Source organism: Chiloscyllium plagiosum, unplaced genomic scaffold (assembly GCF_037043375.1).
Source record: "Chiloscyllium plagiosum isolate Xiang-an unplaced genomic scaffold, Cpla_swu_hap1 HiC_scaffold_3, whole genome shotgun sequence".
Classification (NCBI taxonomy): Eukaryota; Metazoa; Chordata; class Chondrichthyes; order Orectolobiformes; family Hemiscylliidae; genus Chiloscyllium; species Chiloscyllium plagiosum.
The window spans coordinates 81639959-81654976 of record NW_028270141.1 but is presented as its reverse complement, the minus strand read 5'-3'; positions in this window follow the sequence as shown (position 1 = coordinate 81654976).

Sequence of the window (15018 nt, the reverse complement as noted above, 5' to 3'; positions counted from 1 at the left end):
TGTGAACAATACACAGGCAGAAGGCCTCCAAATTGGAATTGGCATGAATTATCTCTAACTCTTTGCAGAAAAATAATCAAGCCTGAAGACAACCAGTTATTCTCTCACATCTGGCTATCAAGGTTAGATCACATGGAATACAGGGAGAACTAGCCATTTGAATATGATGGTGATGGAGGGTTGCTTTTCAGACTGGAGGCCTGTGAACAGTGGTGTGCCACAAGGATCAATACTGGGTCCACTGCTTTTTGTCATTTATATAAATGATTTGGATGCGAACATAGGAGGTATGCTGAGTAAGTTTGCAGATGACACCAAAATTGGAGATATAGTGGACAGCGAAGAAGGTTATCTCAGAGTACAATGTGACCTTGAGCAGATAGGCCAATGGGCTGAGGCATGGCAGGTGGAGTTTAATTTAGATAAATGCGTGGTGTTGCATTTTTGGAAAGGCAAATCAGGACAGGACTTTTACACTTAAAGGTAATGTCCTGGGGAGTATTACTGAACAAAGAGACCTTGGAGTGCAGATTCATATATGCTTGAAAGTGGAGTCTCAGGTAGACAGGATAGTGAAGAAGGCATTTGGTATGCTTGCCTTTATTGGTCAGTACATTGACTATAGGTGTCGGGAGGTCATTTTGCAGCTGCACAGGACATTGGTTAGGCCGCTTTTGGAATACTGCATGAAATTCTGGTCTCCCTGCTATAGGAAGGATGTTGTGAAACTTGAAAGGGTTCAGAAAAGATTTACATGGATGTTGGCCAAGGTTGGAGAATTTGAGCTATTGGAAGAGGTTGAATAGGCTGAGGCTATTTTCCCTGGAGGGTTGGAGGCTGAAGAGTGATCTTTTAGAGGTTTATAAAGTCATGACAGGCCTGGATAGAGTGAATAGTCAAAGCCTTTTCCAGGGTGGGTGAGTCCAAAACTAGAGGGCATAGGTTTAGGGTGAGAGGAGAAAGATATAAAAGAGATCTAAGGAGCAACTTTTTCAGGTAGAGGGTGGTGCCTGTATGAAATGAGCTGCCAAAGAAAGTGTTGGAGGTTGGTAAAATTACAGCATTTAAAAGGGATCTGGATGAGTATATAAATAGGCAATATTTAGAGGGATATTTTTATCCACCTATAACACATTTTTTTTGTCTGCCTGTATAAATGTGAATGGATGTAAAGGTGTGGGGTGGGATTTGGGGAGGGGGGTGGGCAATGGAGTTTTAAGCATTAAAGGTAAATGCTGCTAATTCATAGTTTTGTTTACCTATGGCTAATATCGACTTATTATCGACTTAGTAAATCATAAGTAGCAGCTATTCTTAAGTACAGAAACACGTTCAGTGTTTTTTTTGTTAACCTGAGGTCAACAGACAGAAAAAGACAGTCTTTTCTTTAAAAAAATACCTTTCCACTACATCTCTGTTTATTGCAACAGTGGGAATCAACAGAGTCTTACTTTCCTATCATCTGAAGCCATACGATCTTATTGGGACCAATATCAATTTTAAAGACTCCCAATGCCTTTGGTGAGCCTATCCTGCCAGTGAAATGAGACATACCACAGGAGATTGAAGAAGGAGTCTGAGACACAAATGTTTTCGTTGTGTCCAAATATAATGGAACCATATGTGAATTTTAATCACACTATTATACATTTTTTGTAGGGGTTTGGTCCATAAGATGTGGAGAGATACAAAAAGGTCCAGAGGAACAATTCTTTGCGAGTTTTGAGAAGATTTGTAGCTCAGATTGAGGTTCTGCATGTAGGTTTGCTCACTGAGCTGGAAGGTTCATTTTCAGATGTTTCGTTACCATACTAGGTAACATCATCAGTGAGCCTCTGGATGAAGCATTGGTGGCATGGCCCATTTTTTATTTGTGTGTTTAGGTTTCCTTGGTTTGCAGACAACAGCCATCATTCATACAGGCGCTGTTTTTTCAATACTAAGCTGAAACCTACTTCTAGAGCTTTTTGGACCTGACAATGTCCACTCAGCTGCCCGATAAATGGTCACTTGATTATATGGGCCTTTCCACAAGCAAGCAACAAAGGGTTCTCACTGGCTCTCACTGAGTCAAACCTCTTCCTTGGAGTCTTTGAATCATTTATGCTACAGAAAGGGGCCAGCCGATCTCCAGATTACAAAGTCAATTACAGTAACATTACACAATTGAATCCAATGTAATAACAGCTTTTTTAAAGTATTATCAGGCATTTTTTGAAATTTATAAATCCTTGAGTAAAAGTGAGGTCAAATTTAGAGATTTTTTTGCATTATTTCTTGAAAGGCAGTGAAATGTTTAAAATGAAATTAATTAACATGGAATCCAAAATCAAAAGTTGTACTAAATTTTGGTAATAACTCGGCATTATTTAAATTGTTAAGATTAGAGTGGTGCTGGAAAAGCACAGCAGGTCAGGCAGCAACCGTGGAGCAGGAAAAATCGACGTTTCAGGATTTTTTTGAGGTCTTTGGATGCTGCCTGACCTGCTGTGCTTTTTCAGCACCACTCTAACCTTGACTCTGATCTCCAGCATCTGCAGTACCCACTTCTGCCATCATTTAAATTGGTACAGCTATGAGTAGGATTCAAATTTATGAGAACATAATAATTATTGCAATGGTGTGAATATAAAAATGGTGTAACTGTATTTTAAGCAAAGAAAGCTTTTGAGTTAAAGATGAAACAAGAAAATCAAGAACATTGGTTTGTTTTGCAGCAAGGAAAGAAGTTTCTCCTTTGCCCAGGAAAACAGCAATGGTAGAGGACATTACACCTTGCAGTTGCAACATGAGATGGGAGTAAGAAATTGAAATGCACGCACAAAGAAGGCAGCAAGCTATTAAAATTTGGGGCTGCTCGGATTAAGTTGTTTCATGTCATCATTCCTAATCACAACATGTTTTAAGTTAAACGGTGTTTTATATCACCAACTGTAACCTCACAAGATATATTTACCAAGTGTCACATGTTATGCAACTTTTGATTTTCCATCACATCATGCCATGCTTCATATTTCATATCATATATTTTACATTACATCACACTTCATAGCAGGTCACATTTCACATTTTGCTATTTCTGACATTACATCATATACTACATCATGTCATATTTCTCATCATGTTACATCAGACCAGATTTTAATTCCCAGTATGTTTATGTACTATAATACCATGGTTAAAATTACATGTTTTACATGAAACTAAGCTTTCCTCATGATGTGTTTCACATCTTGTCACACAGAACATCACGACACATTTCATACCACAACATATTTCATGTTACGTTATTTCTTGTGTCACATTATTTAAAGAAAATCATAATTTTGGTCATTTCATGTGATAAGTCACATCATATTGTGTTCTGTATCATGTCAAATATAACATGATGTTCCTTAATATGCCATGCTATGTCATGCTTACTTCACCTTTCACATTATTTTATATTTTACAGCATTTTGTGTCATGTCACATTTAACATCACTTTACTGTTTTAAGTCACAGCACATTTTATATTATAACACACGTTTCTTTGATGCGATGGCTTGCATTAAGAATGTGAATCACCTTTGTCTGCAGTTAGAGAAATCCATTCTTCCCAAACTCCACTGCTCCCCTCACCTATCCTTCTGAATGTTGCCATAATATAAACTCTTATGTTTTCTATATTAACTTACAGCAATAAGGGTGACAAATCCTGCTAATTAAGTTAACAATGTAGCTTTTCAGGTTACTGCTTTGTAATGTCATAATGCTATCATGCTAGATTGGCAACTTGCAATAGAATACTAAGAGGAGACATGCAGGTGTTACGTAGAAAGTATACTTTTTCTACACTGTTAAAAAAATTCTTGTTTGATGTGCACAAGTCTCTGAGGAGGACAAAAGAGAAACTCTGCTCACCCCAACCAGCATAATAGTGCAATTGCATCGCCAATTACTGCCCTCCATAAACTTTAAATATAATGCAAATTTGAGATGTTTGAAGGCTATTGATGCAATACAAAAGGCAGAATTAAAAGTGTCGTGCAAATTTGTAAAAACATGCTGTATTGGTAAAAGAGCTGTCTCCATAACCTGACAGATTCAGATACAATGAATATTGCAAATAGGATTGGTTAATTATTGTAATTTTCAACAACCAAAACAAAGATGTTCCTACCAACGCCTCACAATCCTTTGACGTCATGAGTGGGAGATAGAATCCGATTATAGACAAGCATGTTAGGTTGGAGGCGGTATATATCCATCCTGAAACCCAGTTAACATACTAAGTACAATTAAAGGAACATTTCAGAGTTGAAAAAGAATTTCAATAAGCAGAGAAAAAAGAATTTCCAGTTACTCCAGAGATCAGTGTAAGTCCATAAATGTTTGAAAGGGGACAAGTTCCTTGGTGGTTTTTCCACTCTTTCATTTTAGCTTTGGAGAAGTGTAGTGGGATATGTAATCTCTTTTCATACTTTATTTACTGTGGCTTCCGCCTCACAGCTGAGAGCAACAGAATTTTCTTCTGAGCCAGCAGAACAATAGTTGAAAATCCTAAAATGAGAGACCACACCTGATTAAACATGAAACATTCAGCACAGATAACAAAGGAAAGCCATTACCGAATTATGAACTATGAAACTAAATTTCAAAGTTAGAGATGAAGGCAAAACCTATGGGCTGACTTTTCCCAGTCCCTGAATGACAGGGTCAAAGGCATGTCAATTGGAAAAGTATGGCATGAGCAGAAAGATTCGATTCTCAACATTGAGGAAAGAAAGTCCAATTCTGCAACCAAATTTTGAACAGCGAGATGAGAGTTTTGCTAATGAGCAGCAAGAGGTGTATGTACAGGCATTTATATCTCATTAGCATCTTGTCATTCCTCATCGTTATGCATTTTGTACCAAAAAGAAACTAGATGGTGATAATTTCTGACACACAAAGTCAGAGCAGAGAAATGGATGCTCCAGCTTGCCAGCTTCCTATGGGTCTCCATCTTGAACAACAATCCTCTCAGGTTGTGCTCCATGGATAGGGGCTGCCTGTAATCTGTTCACCCATGAGATTGTTATCAGATATGCACCAGCCTCGCACTTCTGACCCGATTAGAACACAGTTCTCCACCTGAATGCTGGACTATGGAGTGCACCAGCGCCTTTCATTGTAATGCTGCTGCAGGCCACCCTACTCACAGGGAGAAAACCCCACCTCATGAATTGGAGCATGGTGCATTCAGGGCTACTTGCTTGCTAGCTTAGCAATCTCTCACTCTGCGCCTAGATGGATGCTCACAGAATCTCTGCCTTGCCGTTCCTTGCCTTGCCTTTTTGAACTTTGCCACCTTGTTCAAGAACTTAAAAGCTGTCAGTACTTCAGACTTGCCTGCTGTTTAGTACAGACACAAAACCTAGCTGTTTGTCATGATTGTCAACATCAAACAGGCAATGGAGGTCTATGCAGCTTGTTGCTGTATAACACTGTGCTATGTCAATCCCACACCTGCAGCATGTACAGCAGCAAATGCATCAAACACGCTGTATGGTTTCAAGCAAAGGGACAAGTCTCAAAGTCTAAAGGGATCAGCCCTCAGTTAAACAGGACTGTTGCCACTCAGGTCAACCCACTGTAAGTGGTCAACAACAATAGCATCAATCTCAATCAAGGAGGTCTGGACATGGTCAGTAGGTCTACGGGGCAGTCAGAGTCAGGGATTCTATATCACAACAGTCCATGGGAATGCTTCAGTTGCAGTCCACAGATTTGCAGTAAGTCAGTTGGGGATCTGCACAACAATCAGTCAGGGATCTGATCAGTCATCAGTTGGGGTTGCTTGTCCAAATAGGTTAGTGATCAGTCCTGGTGACCTAGGCACCAAAGTTCAAAGGGGTTATCGGAGGCCACTGCTGTGGTAGAGAAGCTGGGGAAGTCAACTGTGGAGATTGAAGGCAGCATGCTGGGGTGCAGAAGGGACAATAATTATGAATTTGGGATGTGGCGGAGGGTAGGGTGGGGAGGGCTGCAGTTTAACATACTAAGTTGGACTCAAAAATAAGACCAGTCCAAGCTGGATATTTTGCCTAGCCTGCCAGTTTGCCAGGTTTTATTTGCCTGGCTGGAGATTTGGCAGCGGGCTGTCCACAACAGTAAAATTACAGCAAGCATTCATGGGAGGCTTGGAGTGGAATTTGAGGGCGTTCTCAAGCATCTGCTAACCTCGGTCTTCACAATCGTTAAGGTTTGGAATGACAAGCCGGAACAAAGTAAAGGAGATCAACATTTGCACTTGTGTTACACTGATCTTTACAGGCTGAAATAAACAGTGAAGTGTCATAGAAAACTTTCTTACAATTTCCTTTAGCTGCATCGATACCAAAGCAACATTATATTTTGGTGTAATTTTGCCATGAGTGTGATCCTCAAAATTCACATTGGACATTTGTGTTGAAGCATTCATCTGCTTGTCTACTGAAACACATTGTATGAAGTTTGACCTTTTGAAAATAATCCACACGCATCTTTTCTTCACAAAAGATCTTTTCTAAGATGAATCAATGCATTAATGATAAAAACCTGTCTTGTGACACTAGAAATATGCGAAATATCTTTGCGACCGGATAAGTGCTAATAATTGACCAAACGTTAAGGGGCATATTAATCATGTCACAACAAACAAAAACAGACCCTCAGTTTGGACCAAACAACCCATGATTTCAAATGGCTGAAGTGATCTCGACATAGCAAAACCATGACACATTCTATTAATCATTATTTTGTACGCACCAGGCATTCATCACTTTCTGGAGCAATATGGCCCAGATCTTCTGGTCTCCAGAGAGTCAGAGACCAGACATATGTCCAAAAATGTTCATTGGGATCCCTCAGAAGTACTGATGCACTGACTGCAGGAATTGTCAGTAAAGTTTAAACATCCAGTGGCCCCAGTTCCCCAGAACTCAACATAAATCCTCCAGGTCTTGAGTCAATACCACTGTGCAGCGAGACAAGCATTGTCAGTTTCCTGCACAGTTCCTGATATTTGCCCCAGACACTGCAGACAGGGGCAATCGGTGCCCCACTTTGCGGATAGGGTCCTGGAGGTATTGCAGGTCGGGGTGGTCAGAGGTCAGGACCAGGAGCAGCAGTCAATGTCACCATGTCAATGCCACCCCGGTCCGAGACTGATACTGAGTTAGAACAATCTCAGTCATCTGTTAGAATGCATAGAACAATAGGAAGAAGGTCAATGTCCTTCACCACTCCACCATGGTAAATACCACCATCTTCACTCTCTTTTAACTTCACTCTTACTCTATCTCTGCTGTTGAACCCATCAAAACCCATGCTCTATCACTCTCATTATTGCCTGTAAAATCTTCCCTCACTCGCTCTCACCCACTCCAACCCTGACACTTCTGAGCATCCAATCATCATTCCATTCAAAAATCACAATTGCCACTTTGCTACGAAATAAACAACTGTCTAACAGAATGATAATCACAGACAATATCATCATTCCCATCCCTAAGTATGTCCTGTCCCATTGGCAGGGCAGATCCACCAGAAGTGACCAAACAGTAGCATCTGGTTGGGAGGGAGTTGCCTAAAGAGTCTGTAACATTGATTACAAAACCCAAGAAGTCTTATAGCATCAAGTTTAAATGGAAATGGCAAGGAAACCTCCACCTGGTTATTACCTACCGCTCTCCCTCTCAGCTGATGGATGAGTACTGCTTCATGTTGAATACCACACGGAGGAAGCACTGTTGGATTGGTATTACAGCAGACAGTGAGGGAACCAAAGAAGCTGATCTTGTACTTTCCCATCGAACTGTTGTAGGTCCACAGATATCCCCATCCTCAATGACAGGGGAGCCAACACATCACTGCAAATGACCAAGTTGAAGCATTTCCATCCACCTTCAACCAGAAGTGGATAATTAATTTCAGCCTTCTCTTGAAATCCCCAGTCTGTCTTCAGCCAATTCAGTTTACTCCACATGACATCAAGGGATGGCTGAAGCACTGAATCCTGCAAAGTCTGTAGGTCCTGGCAATAGGCTGGCAACAGTACTTTGGAAGTATGATCCACTAGCTATATCTCAAGCCAAACTGTTCCATTACAACCGCAAGGTTGGCTTTTATGAAGAATTTTCCAATTTTGCTCCATCCACAAACACAGGACAAATCCAACACAGCCAATTACTGGCCCACCAGGTGCACTTGAACACCAGCGAAGTAATTAAAAGGGTCATCAACAACATGAGAAAGAGATACCTACTAATAATAATCCATTCACTGAAGCTTAATTTCAGTTCCACCAGGGCCTCTCAGCTCCTGAGCAGCATTCCTTCGAATTTTCTTCTTGGCTACACAGCCATCCGAGGTCTGTATGGGGCAGTAACTTTTGAAACCAGAAATCAGTGCTGTGATTGGTGTGCCAACACTGATCACTGTACATAGAACACCAGAGTGGCTGAGGACATTCACAATCATGCAGCTGAGACAGAATATTGCTCCTGACCTCATTACAGCCTTAGTCCAAACAAGAGTTGAATTCCAGAGGTGAGGGGAAAGTGACTTACATTGACATCAACGCTGCATATAAACAAACGTGGCATCAGGAGCCTTAGCAAAACTGAGTCAATAAGAATCAGAGAAAAATCCCTCTGTTGGCTAGAGTCTAACCTGACAAAAAGGAAAAGGATTGTGGTTGTCAGAGGCCATTTCAGTTCAAGGACATCACTACAGTTTCTTAGAGCAGTGTCCTAGGCCTGACCACCTTTAACAGTTTCATCCCTCCTTCCTCCAACATAAGATAAGAAGTGGGGATGCTCACTAAAAATTGCACAATACGTTCAGCGCCATTCACAACCTAACTGATACAATCTGTGTAAAATTTATACCACACAAGCATCACTCAATGACCAAGAATAGAAAGGGAAAATCTAACTATCCTCCCCTTGACATACAAAGGCACTACCATCAGAGAATCCCCTACTATCAACACAAGGCATTACACTCTGGATTAGAGTGGTGCTGGAAAAGCACAGCTGTTCAGGCAGCATCTGAGGAGCAGGGAAATCGATGTTATGGGCAAAAGCCCTTCATCAGGAAAGAGGCAGAGTGCCTGAAGGGTGGAGAGATAAACGAGAAGAGGGTGGGGGTGGGGAGAAAGTAGCATAGAGTACAATAGGTGAGTGGGGTGGGGATGAAGGTGATAGGTCAGGGAGGAGGGTGGGACAAGGTAGCAAAGAGTACAATAGGTGAATGGGGGTGGGATGAAGGTGATAGGTCAGAGAGGAGGGTGGAGTGGATAGGTGGAAAGGAAGATAGGCAGGTAGGACTGGTCATGGGGATGGTGCTGAGCTGGAAGTTTGGAACTGGGGTGAGGTGGGGGAAGGGGAAGTGAGGAAACTGGTGAAGTCCACATTGATGCCCTGGGATTGAAGTGCTCCGAGGCGGAAGATGAGGCGTTCATCCGCCAGGCGTCGGGTGGTGACAGAGCGGCAGTGAAGGCAGTGAAGGACCTCCAGGTCCTCGGCACAGTGGGAGGGGGAGTTGAAATTTTGGGCCACAGGGTGGTGTGGTTGATTGGTGTGGATGTCCCAGAGATGTTCCCGAAAGTGCTCTGCTAGGAGGCGTCCAGACTCCCCAATGTAGAGGAGACCACAAAGGGGGCACCGGATACAATAAATGATATTGGTGGATGCGCAGGTAAAACTTTGATGGATGTGGAAGGCTCCTTTAGGGCCTTGGATGGAGGTGAGGGAGGAGGTGTGGGCGCAAGTTTTACAATTCCTGCAGTGGCAGGGGAGGGTGCCAGGACGGTAGAGTGGGTTGTTGGAGGGCATGGACCTGACCAGGTAGTCACGGAGGGAATGGTCTTTGCAGAAAGTGGAAAGGAGTGGGGAGGGAAATATATCCTTGGTGGTGGGGTCCTTTTGGAGGTGGCAGAAATGTCGTCAGATGATTTGGTTTATGCAAAGGTTGGTGGGGTGGAAGGTGAGCACCAGGAGGGTTCTGTCCTTGTTACGGTTGGAGGGGTGGGGTCTGAGGGTGGAGGTGCAGGATGTGGACGAGATGCGTTGGAGGGTAGCTTTAAGCACGTGGGAAGGAAATTGCGGTTTCTGAAGAAGGAGGCCATCTGGTGTGTTCTGTGGTGGAACAAGTCCTCCTGGGAGCAGATACGGCAGAGGCGGAGGAATTGGGAATACGGGGTGACATTTTTGCAGGAGGTAGGGTGGGAAGAGGTGTAATCCAGGTAGCTGTGGGAGTCGGTGAGTTTGTAAAAAATGTTGGTGTCAAGTCGGTCATCATTAATGGAGGTGGAGAGGTCCAGGAAGGGGAGGGAGGTGTCAGAGATTGTCCAGGTGAATTTAAGCTCGGGGTGGAATGTGTTGGTGAAGTTGCTGAACTGCTCAACCTCCTCGTGGGAGCATGAGGTGGCACCGATGCAGTCATCAATGTAGCGGAGGAAGAGGTGGGAGGTGGTGCCGGTGTAATTACAGAAGATAGACTGTTCTACGTAGCCAACAAAGAGACAGGCATAGCTGTGGCCCATACAGGTGCCCATGGCTACCCCTTTGGTCTGGAGGAAGTGGGAGGATTCGAAGGAGAAATTGTTAAGGGTGAGGACCAGTTCAGCCAAACGAATGAGAGTGTCAGTGGAAGGGTACTGTTGGGGACATCAGGAGAGGAAGAAACGGAGGGCTTGGGGGCTCTGGTCATGGCGGATGGAGGTGTAGAGGGATTGGATAGCCATGGTGAAGATGAAGCATTGTCGGCCGGGGAAACGGAAGTCTTGGAGGAGGTGGAGGGCGTGGATGGTGTCTCGAATGTCTGTGGGGAGTTCCTGGACTAGGGGGTATAGGACAGTGTCGAGGTAGGTAGAGATGAGTTCAGTGGGGCAGGAGCATGCTGAGACAATGGGTCGGCCAGGGTGGTCAGGCTTGTGGATCTTGGGAAGGAGGTAGAACCGGGCAGTGCGGGGTTCCCGGATTATGAGGTTGGAAGCTGTGGGTGGGAGAACTCCTGAGGTGATGAGGTTCTGTATGGTCTGGGAGATGATGGTTTACTGATGGGGGGTGGGGTCACGGTCGAGGGGACGGTAGGAGGAGGTGTCCTCGAGTTGGCATCTGGCTTCAGCGGTGTAGAGGTCAGTGTGCCAAACTACCACTGCACCCCCTTTATCCGCTGGTTTGATGGTGAGGTCGGGATTGGGGCAGAGGGATTGGAGGGCAGCACGTTGTGAGGGTGAGAGGTTGGAGTGGGGGAGGGGGGTAGACAGGTTGAGGCGGTTAATGTCCCGGCGGCAGTTGGAAATGAAGAGGTCGAGGGCAGGTAATAGGCCAGCACGGGGCATCCAGGTGGATGGAGTGTGTTGGAGTTGGGCGAAGGGGTCCTCAGAAGGTGGGCGGGAGTCCTGATTGTAAAAGTAAGCTTGGAGGCGGAGGCAGCGGAAGAAGTATTTGACGTCACGGCGTGTATTAAATTCATTGATGTGTGGGCGGAGGGGGATGAAGGTGAGTCCTTTGCTGAGGACTGATCGTTCGTCCTCAGTGAGGGGGAGGTCTGGAGGGATGGTGAAAACCCGGCAGGGCTGGAAGCTAGGGCCTGCTGTGGGTGTGGAGCTGGGAGTGGGGGCAGAGCCTGTAACTGGAGTGGGTGTGGTGGTGGGGGGAATGGGGGTGGAGTCATTAGCAGGGGTGATGTTCCCTACAGGGTTCTGGGGCGCGAGGATGGTGACAGTGGGATCTATGGGGGACATATCAGCAGAATGCAGGTGAGTGGCATTGGTGGGGGCAGAAGTGGCGGCAAACACTGCAGTAGAGAGGGCTGAAGTCACTGAGCGTGTGACATCAGCGATGATGTGTGGGGCGGAAGTGATGTCACATGTGGTGCATGAGGAATTGTGAGGTGCGGAAGTGGCCATGATGGGGGTGAAAGTGATGTCATCAATCAGCGTGGGGATGGTAGCTGCACCTGCCGCATGGCTAACGGTGTCCGAACAGTTCCAGAGGCCGAGGGAATCTAATGGAATGTTTGAAGAGCACTGGTTATGGAGGTGGGTAGATAAAAGTTTGACCAGAATCCGAATTGGACGTCTGATGTGACAAGAGCAGGTCAGGGGTTGGGAATTCTGCAGCAAGTAACTCACCTCTGGACTCCTCAAAGTCTGTCCACCAACTACAAGACACACCTCTCCACTAGCCTTAGACATGTAAGGCTCCAACACAGTCAAGAAGCTCAACACCAGGAAAGATCACGAGCAGTGCTCAGTGATTAGCACTGCTGCCTCACAGCACCAGGGATCGGGATTCGATTCCAGCCTCAGGCAGCTGTCTGTGTGGAGTTTGCACATTCTCCTTGTGTCTGCGTGGGTTTCCTCCCACAACCCAAAGATGTGCAAGTTAGGTGAATTGGCCATGATAAATTGCCCATAGAGTTAGGTGCATTAGTCAGGGGTAAATATGGGGAATGGGTCTGTGTGGGTTACTCTTCGGAGGGTCGGTGTGGACTAGTTGGGCTGAAGTGTCTGTTTCCACACTGTAGGGAATCTAATCTAATCAGGCAGCTTGTTTGACTGCAATCCATGCCATCACCTTTAATATTTATGCCATTCACTACCATGTTACACACATGTGCGGTTCCCTATGTTGTTACATTATGGACAGGATTCCTCAAATCATTAAACTTCTGGGTGAGGAAAGGTGAACTGGTTCCCCTTCTTTATTCACCCACCACCTCAGATAATCATGTCAAAGCTAATACAAAAATGGATCCCTTCTCTACAGATACCTTTTCCCCAGACCCAAAGTAACTAATGTTTTAAAAGTACCCAGTTTAACTTGGTTTTCTGAGTAAACAAAGAGTGAGTTTATCAGTTATTGAAGGCATGAAGAATTGACACCGATCAAAATGAAAAGCTGAGTCAGAAAAGGTAAAAGTTTAAAAAAATATGCAAATCAGTTTCTGAATTGTTCACACATAATGTAGAATGTTGCTGCTGTTGCAATGAAGGTTATCAGTATCATTGACATCTGTGGTTGAACAATCAATATCAAGAATCTTAGTTTTGCAGATTTGCTGAGATTCTGCTCTGATTCCTGTATACCATAACCAAAAATACTGCATTCAAGGTGAAAGAGAGTCCTTTTGTTTCTTGTTTCCCTTTGTCATGGCTTGCTAGGCAACTGATTCTATTTCTTAGAGTGAAAGAATCCCTTTACCTGCAACACAGAGGAGACTTGGGGATAGTTCTTAACTGAGACCTTCACAGCACACGCACACTTGAATTCTTATCAAAGATGGGCAAGGAAACCTCCTCCTGATAATTACCTACTCTCTCTTTCTCAGCTGTATTCCTCCTTGTTAAACACCACATGAAGGAATCACTAAGGGTCGCATGGGTAGTGGAACTTCAACGTCCATTACAGAGTTGAAACGGATTTTTTAACCACTGTCTTTGCATATTCTTCAAGGGCAATACACATAAAACAAGGCTGAAATTTGGGACATATCCCACTGGCAGTGACTTGCTATTGAGTAGAGTGTCATCAACAGCTCAGTAACTTGGTTGTCACAAGCGATCGCGATCCACTTTGTTTCGATTTTCCCCTTCCCCCTTTGGCTTTTGCAGTTTCCTTTGGATCTTCAGATGTGACAATTTGTTGGTCTTTCTCCCCAGAGAACCATTTAATTTAAATCCGCAGCATTTTTTGTTGTATGAGCCCTCTATTAAAAAAAAACTCATGTTGGAAATACAAGTTAAAAATCTCCACAGTGCTTCAGGACTCTGACACATGATCATGACACAGTGGCAGCAGTGTGTACACCATCAAGAGGCATTGGAGCAACTCAGCAAGACTGTTTTGATAACACCTTGGAAATACTTGAACTCTACCTTGGCCAGGGAGACAGGAAGACATGCTCACATCACTACCTGCAATTTCCTCTCAAACCATACCATCCTGACTTGGAGTTATTGCACCATATTTATCACTGTTGCTGTGTCAAGATCCTGCCATCCCCTAGATAACAGCATTGAGAGAGTAGCTACAACACATAGACTCAAACAGCATAAGACTCAAAGCATTACTTTGTCACAGACAATTAGGGAATGGGTAATAAATGGTGGACAAATCAGTGAAGCTCACATCCCATGAAGGAATTTTTAAAAAGCTTTCAAATTGTAATATCTAGATTTATTTGGATCATGAGACCATAAGAAATAGGAACAGGTTTAGGCTATTTGGCCTTTGAAGCCTGTTTTGCCATTCAATAGGATCATGGCTGGTCCAACATTCCTCACGTCTGTTTTCCTGCGTTTTCCCTGTAATCCTTGATTCCCCCACTGATCAAGAATCTTCTATCTCAACCTTATATATATAAACAACCTCTGCCCCCACAGTTTCTGTGGCAAGGAGTTCTAAAGACACGCAACCCTCTGAGAAAAGAAATTCCTCATCATCTTAGTCTTATTCTGACATCCCTTTATTTTGAGATTTTGCACTCTGGTCCTAGACTCTTCCGTCTCTGGGATCTGGTTTCAAATCTCATCATGGCAGATAGTAGAATGTGAATTAAATAACAATCTGGGAATAAGAGTCAAATGATGACCATGAAGCAGTTGCTGTTGCTCAGAAAAACCTATCTGGTTCATTCATGTCTTTTGGGAAGGAAATCTGCCATCTCTACCCAGTCTGGCTGGCATGTGACTTCAGGCTCACAGCTATGTGGTTGACTCTCAATTGCCCTCTGGACAATTAGGAATGGACATTAAATACAGGTCTAGCCAATGACTTTCACGTTCCACAAATGAATAAAAAAAAGTCCTTTCAGCATTTACACTTTCAAGCCCCTTAACAATTAAATGTTTCAATGAGATCACGTCTCCGACTTCCAAATTCCAATGAGCTGCATCGCAATCTGTTTAACCTTTGCTCATAAGACAATCCTTCCATATCAGGGATCATCCTAGTGAACCTTTTCTGAACTGCCTCCAATTAAATGATATCTTTCCTTAAA